The sequence below is a fragment of the Dicentrarchus labrax genome, unplaced genomic scaffold (genome assembly GCF_905237075.1).
Source record: "Dicentrarchus labrax unplaced genomic scaffold, dlabrax2021, whole genome shotgun sequence".
Taxonomy (NCBI): Eukaryota; Metazoa; Chordata; class Actinopteri; family Moronidae; genus Dicentrarchus; species Dicentrarchus labrax.
The window spans coordinates 15937290-15959842 of record NW_026136721.1 but is presented as its reverse complement, the minus strand read 5'-3'; the positions used below and the strand labels follow the sequence as shown (position 1 = coordinate 15959842).

Below are 22553 nucleotides of genomic sequence, written 5' to 3'. Positions count from 1 at the left end.
TTTTTTCTGTTGTAGCTTCTGACTCAACTACAGGCTATACATTTGGATTCCATGAGACCTTTATATATTACTTTGATTGACTTTGGGTTTATTTTATTGTATTTTATTTTACTTCTTTAAACATTCAAATAAATCCGTCAATCCACTAGTTGAATCTAGTATCAGTAAAAATGACAGACCTATATACTATCAAATCCATAGACTATAGACAGTGCCTAAATGTCCCACTAAACTCTAAACTAAAAAAATAAAAAGGACAATGATCCATCCATCGTTTATCTAGATTATTATCTAGACCCACTGAGGGAAAATGAATGAATGGAAAGAGACTGAATGTAAATATTTATAGTACAGTATGCTCCAGAAGAGGTTGTCACACTGACAGAGAAAATGTTTTAGCAGAATTCCTTAAATGTTGCTCCCAGTATATATTCACAATGTTTTTTAAAGCAAAAATAGTTTGAATTACCTGAGAAAGCAGTGAGAGGTTTGACCATTAACATACCTATTTTATACAAACTTGACACCCAGACTGAATAAACATTTTGTTTCACTGTATTGATTCTGTTTGAACCCCCAAACAAATCTTAGACGTGGGCGGTAATTCAGAGGTCTGTATCCAAACTAACAGTGAACCTTCATTGAGCAAGGTTTTACATCAGCAGAAAAAAAAAAGCTGTTTTAACTGAGAATCTGAAGGCTAAAATGAACAGGGCGCTGGAAGAAATTGAGCATGGTTAAAGGAAATCAGAATCAGAATCAGAATCAGAATTTTTTCATTTTTTTGCCAAGTAGGTTTTTACGCCTACGAGGAATGTGACTTGGTGCAGTTGGTGCATAAAATATACACATATACAAATACAAATATACAAATATACAATTATTCAAATCACACAAAAATCACACAGAAAAATAAAGTACTTTCAAAAATAAATAGATAAAGATAAGAAGAGAAAGAGAAAGCTGTGCAGAAGAACGTGGGTGCATTAATGTAATGCATACTTTATATACAGGGTGGGTATAAGAGTCAATGACAGTGGGTAATCTGGGCCTTGTTAAGGAGGCCAGCTGCAGACTATCAGTCAAAGACACAAATGCTACAACATGCATACACAGATGTAAAAAAAAAAATGTATTAAAAAGAAGTCGACACTGAGAGTCAAAAATAGTAATCATTATCTGTCATGGTGATGTGTCACATTATGGTTATACTGTTGTGTTACAGTACATTTTTAAGTCATATTAAGTTGTATCATTCATTACAGACTGATGCATGTAAAAACAACTTTTAATGAATGACATTTAAATGTACATTCATAAAAGGGCTACTTTGTTAGTATATATTGTCATCATGTGTCCAAGACAAAATCCTGTACATGTTTCTTATCTGATACAGACCTGAGTGAGTCCTTGTCACAGTTGGGAGGGCTCTGCCATATTGCTGGGTATCTGACTGCTGTGGGAGTGTTTATGTTAGCAATATGAAACTAACTTCAGACAGACCACGGCTGTCAAAATACTCTTGGGTTTCACTCTGATACACACATACACTCTTCTTGCCAAACAGACAATACAATTTACTGCTTTGGATGAATTTAACTTAACAATACAGAGATTATAACAAGATTTAATCATGTCAGAGACTATAAACAGGGAGACGTTTGAGATGAATTGTATGCTATGTAACATGCTATGTAATATGCTATTTAAATGGGTTCTCACTGAATGGATTAAAGACAGATAGAACTCTTGGAGCAAAAGTGAGGTTTTCCTCATGTTTTTCTTTTTTTTCTGGCAGGGAATGTCCTTCTGTTTTCTGCTTTTCCCTGTAATAAAATTCAACTCTGGCAGTTGACATAAAGAAATAGTCTTTCTACCATAGACTCCGCTATCTTGTTAGTCTTATGAAGACATTGAATGGAGGCGCCTCCTGGTGGCTGTTTTCAGTCACTACAGGGGATAACCAACAGATATACCCCCCCCAATTATTATTTTATTGCTAATGGGTTTTTGTTGTTTTGTTTTTTTGTGCTCATCCAGCTGTTACACATTTAATCAAGTTTCTCATTCATACAATGCTGATCAAATGAGACTTTAATATTTAATTCTGAAGGTGGCAGTTTGTCCGAAGCAGAGCTGTGTGTGGTGGGGATGAGAGCTGGTGCTTTCTGCTTGTGTTTGGCCCATATTTTCCTGCATTTTGCTGCTAAACAACCAAATGATATGAATTATGTATTGTTTCGGTGGAAGATATTTCATCTGTGATGTATGCCTTTGTAGCCTCACAAAGGAAACCAGGCCTGCAGATTTTTTTTTGTTTGTTTACTCAAAAGAAATCACTCAAAAGAATGACAATTACAAACAGGCCTAAAAGAACAAGGAAAAGATTACACTTTTAAAGGAAATGCCCATGTGGTATGCAGCCGTGTTGAGGTAAAGCTGGTAAACAGTTCAGAGAGCTGAAAAGGCCACGGTGGCATTAAATACAAGCTTACATGAGAGAGTTTTGAGGAGATTGCATTCAATTCAGTCTCAGTGCAGTCTTGAGAAATGTTAAAATAAAACCTGTTTCTTTAATGAATGTAGTATAGTACAAGAAGAAAAATGACAGTACAGTATACAGTAGTGCATTACAGTACAGTGACTAAACATGGATGAATCACTGCTAAATAAAACACTGAGAGCACCCTTCTTTCTATTTTATTTTCGCACCACGGAAAAGATTCACCCCAACGTGATAACGACCTACATTGGCTTAACCGTAAAAACACAGCACAGCAGTTTGACTGAATCGTCAGACTTTGCAAACAACACAGAAGACAAAAGAGCGGCCACATTTACTGCCAGCATATTTCTCTGAAGAAAAATTAATGTAGAAACTTGAAAACAGTGAGAAACAAGAAAACAATCATTCTCAGATATCATTACCATGAAGGGTTATACAGGAAATAGACGTCTTTGATAATTTAGTGTCATCATGTTTTGGAAGTTTGTTTCCCCTGCACACATTCATCACACTTAGCAGACATCTTAATGGCTTCAGATGGAAAGTTGACAACAAGCCACTTTTTCTAAAAATGTTTCGAACAAACCACAGTCAAAACCTACCTAAATACCAGAAGGGTGTCATATAGGAGAATGTGTACCAGAGAGTTGTTATACAGTCATAGAAAAGGATATAATAATCAATTGGGCACACTTTTCATCTACAACTTATCTAAACTGTCCCATTATAGTAAAAGCCATCCATTCGGTACTCCATGCAGGTAAAAACAAGCACTAAGAAGTACCCTGACCCAGGTCTGCTTGGTACATCATTGCATGTTTTTGTACTCTCACACTCTCTCCCTGCTCGGTCTCCCCCAAAGCCAGTCCCGAAAATCACAGCAGTGGGGATTATTTAAGGAAACTGTCTGGCTGCCGCTGCTGCCATCTGCCTCCTCTGTCCCTCCTCCTGCACCCCTCTCCCCCATCTCACTGCCTTCTCCAGCGATTCTTTGGTTTCTCCTCACACTCAGGACCCTCACAGGTGCCAGGGAGAGGAGGCGGGGGTGTAGGTGCGGCCTTCGCTGGGGCAGGCGTGTCTGTGGCCTTGCTGACACTGCTGAGCAGAGCCGGGAGCTCGTGTGAGATGGCCCTCTCTATCTTCTCCAGCAGACAGCCACCGGTCCAGCTGCAGTGGGAGGAGAGCTGCTTGAAGCTGGAAACCGGGTTCACACCGAAAAAGTCCTGGTAGGCCTCCTTGTTGGGCAGGTCGAACTTGCTAACATTGGTTTTGGCTAGAATAGATTTGAAGATGTAGTACTTGTCCGGGTCGTTGACAATGTCTTGGAACACCTCGTAGGGGTCGCTGAACCAGCCCAGCTTGTCATAGTAGGTCTGTAGGTAACGGTCCACCAGCAGGGCGTGGATGCGCACACGGATGCCATGCTGGCGGATGAAAGCGATCTTGTTCTCCATCTGATTCTCAATCACCTGCAGGGGAGTATGAGAGGAGATGTAGGGAGACAGAAAGTATGAACAGACAGAAACTTTGAATTATTGTCAACATTATTGTGAATTTATCTCAGAGACCTCATGAGTGTACTGAACTCTGATGATGACGATGCAATTACCAAATCCATTTCTTGCTATCTTAGGTCAAGGAATCATATTGTCAACAAAACTGAGTCAAGAAGTCAGACCTGGTTGAGGTCCTCCAGCAGAGAGGTCTCCTCCTTCATGAAGAGCTCTCGGCTGGTGTCCTCAGCGTAGTCCTGTTGCCAGAAAGAGCTGACGTACACCCGAGGGGGCTCTGTGACGTTGATCAGGGGCGCCATGCTCCAGAACAGGGCTCCGTAGACCCTCATCAGGTCCTGGGTGGACAGACTGTCAGCCTTGTTGAGAATGAGACGAATCTGGGACTCGCGGCCCTTCATCTGCCTGAAGAGCATCTCCAGCTCCCCACCCACGTCCAGCTTGGTGGGGTCGAACACCAGGAAGATCAGATCCGCTCGATCGATGAACCACTGGCACACCTCACTGTAGGGGTAACCTGAGGGAGAGGAGGGTGGGCATACGATACATAGTAAGATAAATGTTTTAGTTATTTCAACATTTCAAATATGAAAAGCTTTCTTTGAGAGTATTTTTTATTAACACAAACAGGTCAGACTCATGTTGTCAATGGGATTAGCACATGTAGCACAGAAAAAAACAGACTTTTACATTATATGCATTTTAGCCCGGTAATCTACAAGGAAACCTTTGATTTGGCACAAATAGATGTGTTAAACAGGATTGATACACACACTTTTAATTAGTCTGTGTCCCTTTTGTTACAGACAGAGCTTAGTGGTAAACCTGTCTGTTAAAAATGCATCATAAACCACTGTACAACTTTAATAATTGATACATTACGTATTGTGGTTGTGGTGAGTGTGTGTGTGTGTGTGTGTGTGTGTGTGTGTGTGTGTGTGTGTGTGTGTGTGTGTGTGTGTGTGTGTGTTTACATTGATTGCAGGCTTATTAGACTGCCTGTCAGCCTACCTGCCTTTCTGTGTGTGTGTGTGTGTGTGTGTGTGTGTGTGTGTGTGTGTGTGTGTGTGTGTGTGTGTGATGTGTTGTATTGATCCTGAGTGTTGTGGTTATCACTGTCTAATGATACTGATGTCTGTTTGATGTTGCAGATACTGTTGTACCTACACTGAAAACACACTCTGCTGGATTCCCCTGACCACAGTTATTACAGTTTGATCTTATGGGTTTCAATGGAAAATCTGAGCTTCATAGATGTTTAATCAGAAGCTTGTTCGTTCTGATAGAGGACACTTTTTAGCATGACACAAACAAAAGACAGCTTTGATATGAAAATATTGCCATTAGTAACCTCTCTCCTGCTGCTTGCGGTTTTCAATAATGCCGGGTGTGTCGACGAAGGTAACTGTCTCCAGCAGCTTGTGGGGCATCTCGATGCCCACCAACCGCTCGAGGAAGCCTTGGCCGAACTTCTCCAGGGGGGAGAAGGACCGGGAGCTGTCTGCTGCCATTACGATGCCCTCTATGGTCCGAGTCTTCTCACCGTGCATTATGACCGTGTACTCTGAGGTGGTGGGCTCAGCACCTGATGGACAGATGAAGACAGAATGATTTAACCCTCCCACTGCCTTGGAGGCAGGCCAACTTCACCAGGCAATAGACCTTTTTGATAGCAGCCATTTTGACATGAAATAGTAGGGTAAACACAGGTGTGATTATTAACTATTAAAACACACAATATTATATTCCTGCCAATAGATCCTCCTACATGTTACACACTAGACCTTTGAATTTTTAGGTATTTATACTTTACTTGAGTTTTTCCATTTTATGCTACTTTATACTTCTACTCCAGTAGGCTACTACATTTCAGAGGGGAATATTGTACTTTTTGCTGCACTACATTTATATGACAGACATACTTACTTACTTCAGACATAGACTTACTTACAAGTTACTTTGCAGATTCATATTATTTACATAAAATATAATCAACCGATAAATCCTGCTGTAGTGGCATAGCTACCCAGCGGTATATAAACTAGTTAAAGTTGTCTCCACCTTTACCCACAACATTAATGTGACGCTTACATATTAATGCATCAATCAGATTATAACAGTACCTTTACTTTTGTTACTTTGGATAATACTTTTGAACTTTTACTCATGTGAAATTTGGAAGTCAGGACTTCTATTGGTACTAAGTAAAAGTTATAAATACTTCTTGCACCACAGATGAAAAGTAAAAGAGTGAGTAACTAACACAATGATATAATTATGAATCTTCATCACTACTCTGGTGATTTATACTTATTAAATCGGTTGATCGCTGTGCCTCTCTGTTGTGCTCTCACTGACGAGCTACGCCACAATCAATCAATCAGGTTTTATCAGTGCGAACCTGTGTAGAGTCCCTGTGAGGTGCCGTGGAGACCCAGCAGGTAGTTGATCATGGAGGACTTGCCAACGCTCCATGGCCCCAGGAATAAAACCATGGGCTTAGAGGTGATCTCGCCATCTACACGGTTGAAAGACAGACATAAGAGAAGGTTTGAGAAAGAACCAACATAGCAAAATTTGCTTTGGGAAAAAAGTTGTATCATAAAGCTTTTTTTCAGGTTGCCATGTTGACCTGCAATAATATCTTGTATCATATTGTTGAATACCAGGATACAAGGCTCCTAATTCATTATACTTGATATTTCAAACAGCTCACAAGTGCATTGTGTTCATAATCTTTTAACCAAAGCAGAGCTATGATTGCTGGCCTGTAAAGATATCCCTACATCTAGTTTTTGCCATACTGTTAAAGGACTGTGAAGCTTATGAGTCCGCCAATCTCCTGGTTCCTCAACTTCTCTCAGCAAGGACTGACCAAAACACTATACATTCTGCATGAATGTTCATGGTCCTCAGACACTACTACAAGTTTTTTTAGCAATACATTTTCCCTGACATTTAATCCATTCTGACATCCTGATTTTGTATATGTCTTTCCATTCTGCACCACAAGGGGTCCCAGAGTCACATGGTACAGTCTGAAATCTTAATATACTCCCTCCCCTCAAGCACGATGGAACAAAGTTGTAGGGAGTCTGGCCCACATAACATTCCCTTTAATTTTCAGCAGACAGACTCCTTATTGTGCCTCTCTGTGTGCCTGGTTTGAATAATGTCAGGTCCTGGCTCTATTTCTTCTAAATTATGACTTTGTTTGTACTTTGCTGTTTCTGTGCTGCTCCGGTTTATTTAACCATGTACTGTATGGTGTGGTTAACTGATTAAGGTGGTTGAGAGCTGTGAAGTGATGTGTTTTTGGTGGATAGTAATGTTGAATATATATATATATACACACATATATATTAACATGGAAATTCATTGTTGGAAAAAGAAAATGGTAAATCAATATCAGACGCCATGCAGAATGACAATATTTTCATATTTTACAGTGCTTGTTTTATTCAGCTTGGTGCCAGAGTCGTGGTGTCTGGCTGTCATTTACAACAAAATGTTACGGGGAAAGATTTGGAGTTACCACTCTGTTTTTTTTTTCATTTCCAGTTTTACATTACAGAATCTGATCTAAACCACAGTTAAAGCAGTGTTGCCTTCCAAGTGTGTAGGAGAAAAGGTGGCTGTGAAACTCTATCTAGAGCCAGTGTTTGGTTTGGTTCTGGGCTACTGTAGAAACATGGCTGTTCAATATGGTGGACAACAACTATTCCACTTGACCTTTAATGTCATAAATAGACATAAAACCGTTGCTGATATGGGCCTGCAAAGAGACTGCTGAATTAACTACTGTTAATGCTTCTGTGCATGCTGTTGTATCCAGGTGTAAGTCCCAACAGGAAGCTGATTTACCTGTGACTTCATGCTGCCTGAGCTCATTGTACTTGAAGGCTTGCTCCATTGGTTTGATGGCAGTGTGGTAGATGTTCAACAGCTTCTTCATAGCAGCTAGAGAGAGAGAGAGAGAGAGAGAGAGAGAGAGAGAGAGAGAGTAATAATTGGGATGTAATGGTGAGAAGACATTTTGGACAAGAGTATTATTAATGTTCTTGCTACCATTACTGATTACAACAATTTCTTTGGCAGTCCATGATGAATCGCCCGCATAAAGTTTATTGAATCGAGCTGAGGTGATTAAGAGACTGGCTCTGCTGCAGCACTTTGGCCTCTCTGAAATGAACCAATCTGGTTTAAGAGAACAGAGGGGCTTTCATGCCGAGGACAGAGTTACACTTTTGCACTGATTAATCACCTGCCTCTAGACATGTCTGCACTCTCACACAAGTACACAAACGGGTATATGCACGCATACAGTACACACACTCACGCCTAACAGCCCCAGGACCTAGACATCATGAAGCAATTTTCAGAATAGTTTCAGCAGAAAAGCCCCCCAAAAATTGTCTCAAACTTCCTTTCATTCACATGCAAACACATCTGTTTTTCTTTTCCATGAACAAAGTAGCTGTAAACATTATGCTGCATTTTCATTTCAATACAGAACTTCAGGCATTTCTGCAGCATACAGCTGAGAGACATTTGAAACTGTGGGCAGCAGGGAAATGCTTTATGTCCTTTCACTGCAATAAATCAGTAATTCTTTGAGACGTCTTGTTCCTCACCTGAGAACTCTGCTGAGGGTTCAGCAGTAGCCAATCGCAGCGTGTCCTCGATGTGGGAGCGGTCCCTCAGTGCCTGGCCTGTTGGCACCTCTTTCTTGTGTTCTACTTGAAGGATCAGACTGTCAGTCAGCTGTTAAGGTCAAACGCCCTGCTATGCATTTACTCATGACTGTAGGAAAGTAATAGTGGTGGAATGTAACTGTAAATTAGGTAGGTCTACTTCATATCTTTAAGAGATATGTGGTTCACATAGGACAGCAACACTACAAACATATGATAATCTTTTAGAATATGATGCACTGCTGTAAATTAAACCCAACAGTACATAAAGTAGTTCAAATATGCTCAACCATAAACAACTATGGCAGTAAAATGCAACATTCACATTAATGCAGCAGTAAAAACATCTTATATAATAACAGTAAAACATGATTTTTTTCCTGCAGAATAAGTGACTTTTGATGCGTTCAGTACATTTTGCTGATATATTTATATAGGCTACTTTTGATTAAAGCAGCAACTTTCATTTTTTGTTGATTGTGGCAGCACCTGTAATAAAAAGCTGTAGTGTTTCCACAGCTTTGTTTCATTGATTTCAAAGGGAATACAATAGGGAAAGATAGAAATATTTGCGCTGATCTGGTTTGTTTATGTAGATCATATAGAGACATCAATTATAAATTAGGACTGTTTCGTAACCAGTTAAAAACTCCTTGAAGTAGATCAAGTAAGGTTGCAGGAATACAGGAGTTTTACTTGTATTGAGTATTCAAACAGTGGTAGTATTAGTACTTTTACTTAAACTCCCCCTCCAATCAAAAATATGTTTTTCCTTTTGTTCCTACAGTTTGATGTTTGAACTTCACTGTGCAGAATGATGTCTCTGCAAAGATTGACGAAGGATGTTTTTAAATTCATCTGCTGATAGTGGAAAGTTTCTTTGTGTTCATTAGAAATCTGATTTTACAAGCCTGATTTGTGACATCACACACAGTATGGAGGTGAATCCTGGTCCAGTATGCAACTTATATAAGTATACATAAACTTATGAGTGTGATGAAACCTGAAGCCGCCAATGCACATACACTGAGAATGGACTTTACAGTGAAGTAGGAGACATGTTGTGTCCAGCAGCTAAACTTTACAAATGAACAACATTTGCATTTGCATTACTTTTTTAATGAGGTAGAAGGAGTTGATAATGTGGCAACTATACTTTGTTTTGCAGAAGAAACATTTCAGACACACATTATTGTTCCAAGCAGACTATTTGTATACATGTCTGCAATTAAGTAAAGGATCTGGATACTTCTTCTACCACTAGAAAGTAATGCTTAATTTGACACAGACGGCCAGAAAAACAATTTTATGACAAACACTGAAGATCAATGAGACTGAGACTGAATGTCATATCTGTGAAAATCCCCTAAAGAAAAGAAAATGAGTAAAAAGCTGATGTGGTTTCAAAATAAATGTCCTCCTACAGGTGAATGGTTTCCCAAGTTGTGATTGACCGAGCTATCTGAGTTTAGCACAGGCCCAACTGTTATATCATGCTGTTGTCCATCCATCTGTCTATTCCTTTCCTCTGCTATTTTGGTTTACTTATTTTTGTACCAGAGCTTGTTGCTAATTCCCCTTTAGCTACACACAGTGTCATATTCTGGAAGTTCGGCATGCCCGAGAGAGAAAGAGAAGAAGATAGAGACCTTTGCTGTCATTTTATGACCCATCAAAGCTGGATGCCCTGTGAAACCAGACTAATATTTCCAAAAAGAATCTTGGAGCCACTTTCTAATAAGGAATATGTTATGTCAAGCTTTAGACATGGTTAGTAAATGATGTATGAACTATTTATAAGGCAGTAATTAGCCAAGAAGAACAATTTGTGTTTTGACAGGTTGTGAAAAATCCCTTCTGGCTGGTGTCTATCCTCCTCTATAATGAGTTATTAATAAATACATTTTGGTTCAGATGCCGTGCAGCCCATTTGTGGTCAAATAGTTCATTAGAGGGGTCTTTAAGGTGAATTAAAGCGCTAGCTTCAAAGACAAAGCTAATTATACTAGATGAGGATAGACACCAGTTGCAGGGGGTTTGCACTATGGGGCAACCCAAAACCTGTCCTTATTAATGCTCTTTTAAAACTTGTATGAATGATTTATCAACCATTGATAAAGCCATTAATTACAACTTAGAAACAGCTAATAAAAGCTTATATACCCTATTAGAGAGCAGTTACAAATCCTTAAACAATCTTGATTTGAAGTTTCCAAAGATTGTTTTGTGCTCCGCCGTTTCTCTCCTTTGTGTAAGAGGTATTATCCTTGCTTTTGGAAAAACTGTGTTGTATTATCACTGTCGATAATGGAACAAAACCAAAAAATGTGACACTGCTCATGCTATAAATGAACAGCAGGCTTTTCCTGACTGCTGAAATCATTATTGTGGATATCCAAGGAATTTTCAACAACCCAAAAAAGAAACATAAAACAACCTCCACTGACGCACTAGTGTATTGACTGAAGTAATGCAGAGAAAGTGACGGGAAACTCTTTTAAGACTCCGCCATCATCCTTTATAGCAGGTGTCAACACCCAGACACCAGTTAATGGCCTGCTTCCTTAATTACAGAAGCACCAACTGGATGGGAACAGATTTACTGTAACAGGATCCCTCCTGCTCTACTTGTCGCTGCTTGGACTGTCTGACAGAACGAACGCAAGACATCGACCTCTGGTGTAAGTTACCTTCTGCTGCAGCTTCACTTTTGAGATGACAGGAGATTAACTTAAATGCTATGTAAAGTTAGACGTACTATAAACCAAGATGGTGTCATCTTTTTGTACCTTTGGTTTGAGGCTCCTCTGCAGTCACCTCCTCCACTGTTGCCTCCTCAATGACATCTACAGATGCCTCCTCCACAACAATCGCCTCTTCCACAGTGGTTTCCACTGATTCCTCTTCCACAGCTACATCCTCTATAGATTCTTGTGTGACCTCCTCCCCAACAGGCTCTGGATCCACTTCAGAGATGGCCTCTGGTTCCGGTTCAGGCTCTGGGAATCAGCTCAGGCTCTGCAACCACTTCAGTCTCCGGCTCTGCAACCACTTCAGTCTCTGGCTCTGCGGTCATCTCTGGTTCTGATTCAGGCTCTGGCGCTGCTGTCACGGTTTCAGTAGGTTCTTCCTCTTCTGGTTCTGATTCAGGCTCTGGCTGTGCAGTCACCTCTGGTTGTGAAATTACTTCAGGCTCTGGCTCTGCAACTACTTCGGCCTCTGGCTCTGCAGTCCCCTCTCGTTCTGATTCAGGCTCTGGTTCTGATTCAGGCTCTGGTTCTGATTCAGGCTCTGGCTCTTCAGTCTCCTCTGGTTCTGATTCGGGCTCTGGCTCTGCAGTCTCCTCTGGTTCTGATTCAGGCTCTGGTTCAGCCTCAGGTTCTGTTGTCACCTCTGGCTCTGTTTCCTCAGGTTCAGAGTCTATTTGAGGAAGCTCTACCGCTTCTTCTTCTGGTTGGGATTCAGCCACTGCAACCTCCTCCTCAGCAGCGGTAGCTTCCTCCTCTGCAGCCTCGTGTGTAGAGGTTTCCACACTTTCCTCCTCAGCAGCTGCCTCTACATCCTCCTGCGTGTCCTCACCTTCTGGTTCCTCGGCTGTTTCTTCAGCTTCAGCAGTGGGTTCGTCCTCTTCTGGAACTTCTTCCTGAGGTACAGTCCACTTCCTCTTCCTGATGGGATAACTCCTCCTCTGCTTCCTCCTCTCCTTCAACCTCAGCTACCTTCCTGTCGTCTTCAGATAATGCATCCTCATCTATCTCCTCCACACTGTGATCCTCCACTGACTCAGCCTCCTCCTCAGATGTCACCTCCTCTTCTTCTACCTCCTCCTGGGAAACTACCTCCTCCTGCGCTTCTTCTCCATCACTTGTTATCTCCTCAGAGGAAGTGTCCTCCTCCCCAGGAGCTGCTTCCTCCTCCTCCACCTCCTCATGCACGGAGGTGGAAGCTGGCTCTTCTTCAGTATCTGAGGCTGATGGCGGTTTGGTGCAGGGCTGGCACATGGCCCTCTCTGGGGCTGGAGTGTCATTGGAGGAGCTCTGGCTGGCGTGCTCTTCTGTTGTGTCACATCCACAGGAGAAGAGGTCTCCCTCTGGCTGCTGGAGCTGCAGATGCACCAGAGGCTCCTCATCGTGGATGGAGGAACCTGCAAGGAGGTCTAAGAGGAGAGGACAAATGATAAGACAAGATAACTATCTGTGTAAGTGTCTCTTTCCAAAACCATTTCAAACATTTGAATGTATGAAATTACAAATAAGATCTTGGAGCAAAAATGTAGAGTCCACCAAAAATTTTCAGAAATAAATTTAAATTCACTTATTTGTTTCTTGGCAAAACATGCACAGCAATAATATTACATAAAATGTATCTCCAGGGATCTTTTCTTTACTGTTGTCAGACACTTACACAGACAACAAAAGTAAAAAACAAGCACTTTTACTTAGATAGTGCATTTGTTTAATGTGAGATAATGTTGGGGCCACTGCAGGCCCTTTCACCAATATATTCTCCTCTAACTGAATTAAGGGTTTATTTTGACCAAAGCAGAGTTGGAACAGGAGAAAGACTAACAAAGAGTTCTATTTAATTTCTGTCCCATTGTTTTGGTCTGAGATCCAGTGGCAAATAAATTTCGTACATTTAAAACCTTTAATTAAAGAAGTCTAGGACAAAATTAAAAGTCAGGATGTTGGCGAAATGTTATATTCAAAATAATATGCATAAAGTAAACAAATATGAGACAAAAGAAATGCATTGCAATATATTTCTGGCCAATCAGACTGCATGGTGTCGTAGGACATCTCCAGTCTCCAGTCACCTTTGTTTGTTACATCAGTGCTTGACCAGTGCTCAGTCACTTTGCAAGAACACCACAGATCAGATGTTCAGCACCTTCCAGATATAAGACTCAGATTTCAGCTCCTTGAATGGTGACACTAAAGCATGGACTATTTGAGGCCAATGTGCAGTGGACAGTTCTGTAGAGAATTTAAAGGAAGACAGCTGAGTGCACAGGGTAGCTAAGAATAGAACAATGTATTTCATGGTATCAAGTTATTACTGTTATGTTTTAAACTAATTAATAGAAATGTCTATGATACAAATAATAAAAATATGATTGATGATAAATACTAAAATAATAATAATGTCTGCATTCTTATCACATAAACAGGTCACATTGCTGCTTTTTTTAGAGGCCAAAACATCCAAAAGGCAGGTGAATTAATGAATTTGTGCTTAATCCTTTCCCTTAGTCTCCTCTTTTTCCTCTATTTCAGTGTTTCAAAGCTGTACAGACACAATTAAACCCAAACTGAATGTAAATCTGTAAGCTCAACCGTGAAGGCAAATACAGTTATATTTTGCTTAAGCCTGACACAATTTATAACCTTAAATATAATTCTAAAAAACACACAGAAAATTATTATATTCATTGTTTCTCAAGACATTTTCTGGACAGAAAATACACAGAAACGACCTGTAAACCATTAAAAAAAATCAAATATAATATATATATATTATGTATACTACAATGCTACCAATAACTAACTAAACTAAACTAAATATACAACAAATGTATGTTATGTCATATATCTTTTTATATGTTACATTGCAGTAAAATCTGAATTTTGGACTTCCATTGAACTGATCGTGCATTTATACTTCAATGAGCTGGTGGACGGTGATTATATTTTGAGTTAGGTACCTAATACCTGTTCAAAGACATAAAGTTTTCTCAAAAGCAAAGCCAAAGATGGTTTTATTCTGTCTCTACAATGCTATCACATCCAGGTAAATGGGCATCGCCTTCCGCCAGCATCATAAAGTAGAATACAGTTACTATGGCTTCAAAACAATCACAGCTAAAACAGGGGACTCCCTCTCTATTACACCACATGCGTACATGTACATTAGATACTCTTCACAACCACAGCGTACAAAGAGCACAAGGCATGACCGCCATTTAATTACAACTGCCTGTGCGGTCCTAAGACTGAGGAATGCGTAGTGGTACACAGTATGACATGAAGCAGCTAAATGCATGTCTACTGTTCATGTTACAGGATGGGGGTCAGTGTGTAGGATGAAGACTAATAGCTGCAGGCAGTGGTCACAGGTTTTACACGTTCTTAACGCTTCTGGATCAATGTCTGTCATGAGCAAGCTAATGCTAAGGAAGAAGCTAACACGTGATGACAGGGTTGGATACTCTTACTGTGTTCAACCTGCAATGACCGCTTTTTGGCCTCTTGGAGGCAGCCAAGTGACCTTTTAAATGTCATCACGTTTTAAGTTGATATGAGGAGCTTTTTATTTACACATTCAGCAGTTATGGAGTGTTTCTTAAATCTAAGTCCAGTTTTAACTCTCTTTTAGCTCCTTTTTTGGTCTGGTCTGGTTTAGTTGCTAAATGCTCCATTGTGTTGACCAGCTAGTCACTAACGGTGCCTGCCGTTAGATGCTGAGCAGGCAGTGTACAGTGGGGTTTTTGGAGCTTTATTGCTGTGAGAATAAACCAACAGTAATGTTTGGGGCCATCCAGATAATCAATGGGATGAAACTCGCTATAAAGCTCCGTAAACCAAAGGAAGCTGCAGATTTGGATGAATATTATTTGCAGGTCATCACTATGACCCATTTCACACATTGTTTTATATTGTCATTTTATACATTGTCATTATAAATAATAGTAATTATAGAATTATAGGTGCTAACCCTGCTTTAGTTGGTTATTTCTTCTTTCCCAGAAAGATGTTTTACACCCCCAGAGTAAAGCTGGATAGCAAACACAATTTATTGATTTTCCAGCATGGCCAACTTAAATAACCTATATAGTTATAGTAACAACGAGTAATGACATCTAACTAGATGTCCAACCAACCAATAAGCCTGCAGACCTGAAACCCACACAGATTTTTTCCATTACTCAGACTAATTAAACCTCGTTGGGGCTAGGTGGTGTCACAAAACTAATAGGAGAATAAGGGAGAGGTCAAGTATCATAGTATTAATGTTATCCTTACATTTATGGTAATTTATGCAAATGAACCAATTTATAGATTTGAGGTCAGATCGTCCATCCTTATTTGTTATGTTCAGCTGTGGATTATTTGTAACTGGAATGGGCATTACCAACAGCAACAGACCTGTTTCATGGCAAAGAACAGCACTGGTAAAATTATTAAAATAAACAATGGCTCATTTCCATATGGCATAGTTTCAGTTCCAGGGTATTGTGCATGCTGCCTCACTGGCGCGGCATACGAGCCACATAAATGGAACAGAACCCTCATTAGTTACACCTGTGATTCTCCTGCTGTGACATTTCAAAAGGTCTGCTGTGAAAAAGTCTACAGCATTAGCATAAAAATCATGCCATTAGTGGAAAATGCAAAGCATCCTTTGTTTGCATTGGTGTCTTTTTCTCATCTATGATGGATTTCTGGTTCCTGTATCCTGGTTCCAGATCGCTGGATCATCTTCAATTAGTTCAGCAAGTAAAATCAAATGGTAATTCTGTCTAATTATCAGGTCAGTATCAATCAACATTTGATTTTAAATATAGCTAAAAAGAATACCTGTCAATAAACTCCTGTGTTTCTGCTCTGATAATATGTTTACACGAATCACCTAATGGGTTGTATGTGGAAGTCGCATAAACAGTAGTATGGCTATCAGCTGCTTTTGTTTTAAATGTGGAAGTGAAAATATAAGTGTAAAGCCTTGAAGCTGAGTCTACCAAACCAAGATCAGCTGCCTCTAAATCAAGATGCATTTATATTTTAGGATGGATTAATGCCTAATGCTGGTTTAGCTATCCTAAATGATGCTAGCAGGACTCCATGTTCTCTAATTTTCCTGCGCCATCCTCAATGACAGATTCTTTGCCCTATTTTAAGGCCCTGAGTCACACATGAAACCATGTCGTTCTTATGATGATGCTTGTCACCTCTCGTATTTTGAAGCTTTGTTAGCTTAGCACCCTCCTGAGGGGATTGTCAACGTAAGTGACCAGAGTACATCACATTTATATTCCCAAAGGATCCACACTATGTGCAGACTGTGGAGATGAAGAGGTTTATTCCACAATGTTTTCTGTGACAGTGATCATAGTTTTGCTCTTGACTTTTACCAAAAGTGACAGTTCTCTAGTCTTATTCCAAGTAAAAGCAAAGGCCAATTTAAGAATCTGGTCATGGCAGGTCACTGTTTTGTGCGAATGCTTGGCCAGACCAATGGTAATACATTCTAATTGGCTAAAGCAACTCTCCAGAAGTTTGGGGTGCAAAGGTCTTCTGGTCTTTATCAAGCCAGATTTGTTATGTAAGTTTTATTTTGACAACTTAAGGCAGATACGTGAGAATATTACTCTTATACTCCCTCGCTGTCGCTGGCAGAGGTCAAGGTATGAGCCTGTCCGGCCTTTTGAAATTCAGATTCAATACAGAGCTCGGTAATGCTGTTGTGATCGAGCCTTGAGGGAGGTTTGGACGTTGTCCAAAGACATAGTGCTACAGCATCGTCTGCGTTGTAACATGAACAGCAGCAGCAGCCAAAATCCTGAAGTGCGCTGGTGAAGATGGGTTGCCAAAGTTAAGTAGTACAACCTAACAAGGTCAGTCCTTAATGACCATTTACTGGTTTGTTTGTTATATTGACTAAAAGCAAATTGTTTTCTGACTTTGATCCATTGATTGCCTGGTTTACGTAGGGAGCTTAATGCTAGGTACATATATATCTACAGTAAGTGTTAAAATATGTTATGTATGACATTAATATGTACAACTGATTAAAAATAACATTACCACAAGGCCTCTGCATTCATACAAGTTGTTCTACAGGCTTTTTTCTACACTGCATGCCTCAAAATAGTTCTGACGATAAAGTGGAGAGATCATTTTCTGCTGTCTTAGTAGCCAGTGATGGCTAAATTAAATTAAAGTTAACACAGTTAGGAAGATGGGAAAGATGTGACCTTGGGAGAAGAAAATATGAGGAAAAGAATGGAAGTGAAAATGAAATTGTGAAATCTTTGAGACATTTTTTAGTTAAGATTAACATTTTAAAAAGGCAGACAAGTGCACAAAACAATACATTACTGAATTAGTTGGGAAAGCCAAAGAAGCAGTAGGTTTTCTGTTTTTAATCAGGATTGCAACGTGGCTTTAGGGATGGTATGTGGGTCTCTTGATTGGTTGGTCCACACTGAAATTCTCAACAACCACTGGATTGATTGCTATGACACTTTATACAGATGTTCAAAAGAGGATGAGGATGAATCCTGATAACTTTGACTTTTGACCACCTTGAGGTTAACATTTATGGTTTTTGAGTGAAATATCTCAAAATCCATTGGAATAATTGGCACAAAATTTGGTTCAGACATTCATGTTTCTGTCAGGGTGAACTGTAAAAACTTTGGTAATCTCTTAACTTTTCTAGTGCCATCATTGGATCATTACTTTTTGCAATGCTTTGGTTTATGATCCAATAGCTGCAAAATTAATTAATTAATTATCAGCCTCAAGCAGTTCTATTTGTGTCAGGTGCTAATCCAAGATGGTGAACTTGGTAAACATTAAATCTGCTAAACATCAGCATTTTAGCATTGTCACTGTTATCATATTAGCATGCTGACATTGCCATCACGGACCCACTAGTATGGCTGTAAATTGTGTCTTGTTAGTTTACATGTAAATATTCCCAGGGTCCTGCATACCAGTCAAACTGTGGTCCTGTCACACATGGACACCACATGGGATGGTTGCTATCTGTCTGGGTACTCTGATGGTACAGTTATATACATTCAGTGTAGCAAATAGGGATAGTTATTTATTTAGCATAATTTTAGAGATTTTTAAAGTTATTTTAAAGCAGAACTAATATTTATTAGGCCACTTGGGGTCAGAGAAACAAGCCGTAAACGTAACATTGACATATTATGACCTTATAAAGTTGATATGGTGAATGTTAGCAAACAGTTGCCTACTTATGCATCAAGCAGACATGATGCAACATTAGCATTCATTTTTTGTAGTTTTGATTCTTCCTACCTGTTGAATGTAATTATAACTGACTCCTCTAGTTGCTCTGCTTTGGTCTCCACCAACTGCTGAGAAAAGATAATTTAGCTCTTTAGCTGCTAAATCTTCCAGCAGATTCTTCAAATATGTCTGCCTGCAGTTTGGTGCTGGTCAGGTACAGTGTAGCCTACTGTTTTTTTTTTTTTTTTACTAAAATGTGCCTCCTGAGAGCAGAAACAAAGTTGATGAGAGCCATGAGAGTGAAACTATTAGTAAAGTTCCAGCCTGTAAAACCAATGAGCTAAAACACACTAAAGTGCATTGTAGAGCTGTGAGGAAACAGTTGGGTGATAATTCTCATTATTATTATTCTCATGCTCTTTCACATTATAATAATTTAACCTATTGTTAATAATAAAATACTGATTAGTGTAGCTCTAAAATGTGATTTTTGATAGTATTTTTATTTACATTCATTTGCAATGCCATTGTTATAACTGAAGTTGCCTCAAGCATACATATGGTGTGTAATTATTTATTGGTTCTGAACATTGAGGGAGCATCAAATTATTGTCAGTGTTACTGTGTATCAAGACTTATGAGTGTTGTGTGCAGATCTTTAGTCTTCTTCTACCACCATTAAAGTTTAGTGTAATGTGCCTCTCTGGTGGTTCCTGCTGTCGCTGCAGTGAAGCCTGGGCACAGCACAGTGTTTTGGGGATAGAGTGGGACAGGTGCCTGTGCTGGATGGTACATCTTTGAGACAGAAATAGTCCCACAATGAGTCAGAGGGTGAAAAGAAGGAGGAATAATTCCACTCCTATTTTCAGGAAGTGTAGCACTCTTGTCCTTGCTGTGATTGTCATGAGGCTGGTCTGCAACTCTGCCGCACTATTGCTCACATTCCCTGCAACAGTGTTGGGCTGTGTGTGACTCAGTATCTCTATAAAGACCAGGAACAATAAATGCGTCAGCACCCTGTACTGATGACATGCACCCTGCCTACCGTGTAATCCGAGCATAATAGGCTCAATGAATGATGGGTTATTCTTCTTTTTATGAATCAGTGCCCAAAACAAACGTGCACAGGAACACAAAAATGCAGCGAGGACTGATTTTGCATTTCTGGCTCATTAAAAAAATTGTAAGTGGTGTGCTTTCTAATTTCTTTAACTACACAACCTGTTTGAGCTCAGCTTATCACTGCCATACCTGCAACACCATTTTTTGCAGACACATAGGGCTGTGTATGAAATATGCATCATAACACAGGGGTTACAGTTCAATATCTTGTGACATATTGCAAATTTAAAATAAAATAATTTTAGGAAAACTAAACTACTTTTAGGAGTTTAAAAGGTTTACTTCTTATGCAACCAGAACAGAACAATATAATCTGCATTTGTATTTATCACAGTCCTTGTAACATCTGATATCATAGCCCTCAACACTGGTATCTAAAGGTTGAAGTACAAAAGTACAAAAATGTATTTGATTTGTTTCTTTTCCCTGAATCAATACAATATAATAAAACAAAACATTATGATACTCAAAGGTGATATTTTCTTATTCCCCTAATGCTCACAGACACTCTTTCTCTCTTGCTAATAAACTTGTAACACCTTTTTTTGTTATAATTGTGTATGCTATCTTTGTCAAATCTCAAACTTCCTGAGACACAATCACAGATCTAAATAGGATGTGTGGAGGGGGAATGTTGCCACTTGAGCTCCATCACTAATTCAGTTTTTTTTCCCATTTACCACAACTTGTAATAGCACTTGTTTATCTAGTTGACTAACAGTCCAACTCTTTGACTACTGAACTCTAGTCCTACATGCCCTCTGCTGTGCTCTATCATGCCTGTTTTAGCTGGGACATCCCCATGACATGGACCCTGCTGACTGAAATGACAGATTAGCAGCTCAGCAGACAGAGCGGAGTGGGAGTGATGAAGCTTTGCTGAGACATTTAATGCGGCACTGACTTTAGTCGTCAACATGGAGTGTATTTGTACTCGTGTATAACTTTATGATGATCTCGTTTCAGGTCATTTCAAGTCATTGTATGCGTACATGATGTAGATGTGTGTGCATTGCCGAGAGTCTTAAAGAGATGCGTATCACTGCGTGGCACTGGTGACCACAGTATCTGGTGACTTTGTCTGACTGACGCCTGACACCTGACTACGGCAATTTGCAGAGTCCAAAATGAACCAGTGCAAGGACAGACAAGGGTATTCTCTGCCTCAGCTTTTAACAAAGCATGAAGTCACCTGCAACAGTCTGTAAAACCTGTAAAAACAAGCAGAGCAACAACTAGGATGCATAAACCTCTATAGTTTAATTATGTATCACTAATGTCAAAGCTGTAATATCCGACATGCTCATTTGAAAACCTATTCATTAATTTGACGTGGTATTAAAAGTAAGCCTGTAAAACATCAAATGCAAAAACCCTAATTTGAGCACTGACTGTTAGAGTTACACACTGCGTGCAACTGCTGTGAAAAGAGATCCAGAGGGAAAACTTATAATTACAGCCAGCTTTTGCTTTGGCTTCAGCAGCGAGTGTGACTCTTTGTAGTGAGTCCAAGTCATTCTGTTAGTGTTGTCACTGTGTTTCTCTCCAGGACAGAGAGAGTAAGCAGCAGACAGGAAAGTTTCCAGCAGCTGGTGTCACACCTCAGACTTTTTCTGTTGTACAGCCACAAAGGCTCCACACTGCACCACGACAACATACGGCACAATTTTCCTGCCCAGTCAGCTGAGTTTAAGTATGCTGTTGAGTGTGTAGACGTGTGTCAAAACTTGGAACGTATTTCAACCCAGCTCTTGCTACGTTAGGCCATACAATACAGAAAAGAGGCAATGGATGCTCTGTGTAACACTGCACATTTGAAAGACAACCTCAAACTGGCAGAAAGCAAAATGATTAGTTCATTGGTAATAAATGCAACTCATTTAGTTGCATATTTATAGTCATTAAATCAAATAAATCATAAAGAGACTGATTTTTTAACCTTTCCTTCATTAATGACGTTGAAATCATCGTCCACAGTCAACTCTTAGCAAGACACACAAAGCTCTCACATGTTCAAAGACACAGACCAAATGCATAATGTAGCTTTCTGACAGCAGTGGATCAGCATTTTCATTTCACACAGCTCTCCTGCTTAAATAACTCAATCCAATAGCACTAAAACGGTTTCACCCAAATCCCATTGCCCTCCACCATACCTGCAGCAGACAGAGCCAGCAGAGACAGCAAGCAGCACACAGACAGCAGAGACTTCATTTTGGCTGCCAGGGGCCTTCCCCTCATTTCTCCCAGCTATATATACTGTTCTGGCTGAAGGTTAGAGGGCATGCCAGTGGAGGTGGTACCCAGCAACTGCAGCCATATCAGCCATTGTGTGTCAGAGCAGCTGCCTGTACCAATCAGGAATGTTGAGAGCAGAAAGAAGCAGTAAGAAACCATGACATAGTAGTCCTGTAAACTTGTCACTAATTTTGTAGATGATGTTGATATCAAGAGATTTAAATAATATTTTAATTATCAATACCATTCAGTAGTGCTAAGAAGATAAAGAGGTAATTCTTTCGTAAAACATGCACATTTCACACAACTGGAGATTTCTAGGAGCTGTTCCTACTTAAATGGGGATTCAAATGAAACCTGTGTGCCACCGGTTTTTATCTGAAATCTGAACAACGGGCTGCAAATCAACGTCCCCACACTGCAGCTGCTGCCAAATGAGGAGTCGCTCAATGTCACCATCTGGTGGACAAAAGGGTTTATATCATGCATCACTGAATTA

General features: G+C 39.8%; 1 pseudogene; it reads right to left on the bottom strand.

Annotated features, from left to right (window-relative positions):
- Window positions 1–2548: 2548 nt before the first annotated feature.
- Window positions 2549–22102, bottom strand: LOC127355082 (sarcalumenin-like; annotated as a pseudogene).
- Between the last annotated feature and the right edge of the window lie 451 nt (window positions 22103–22553).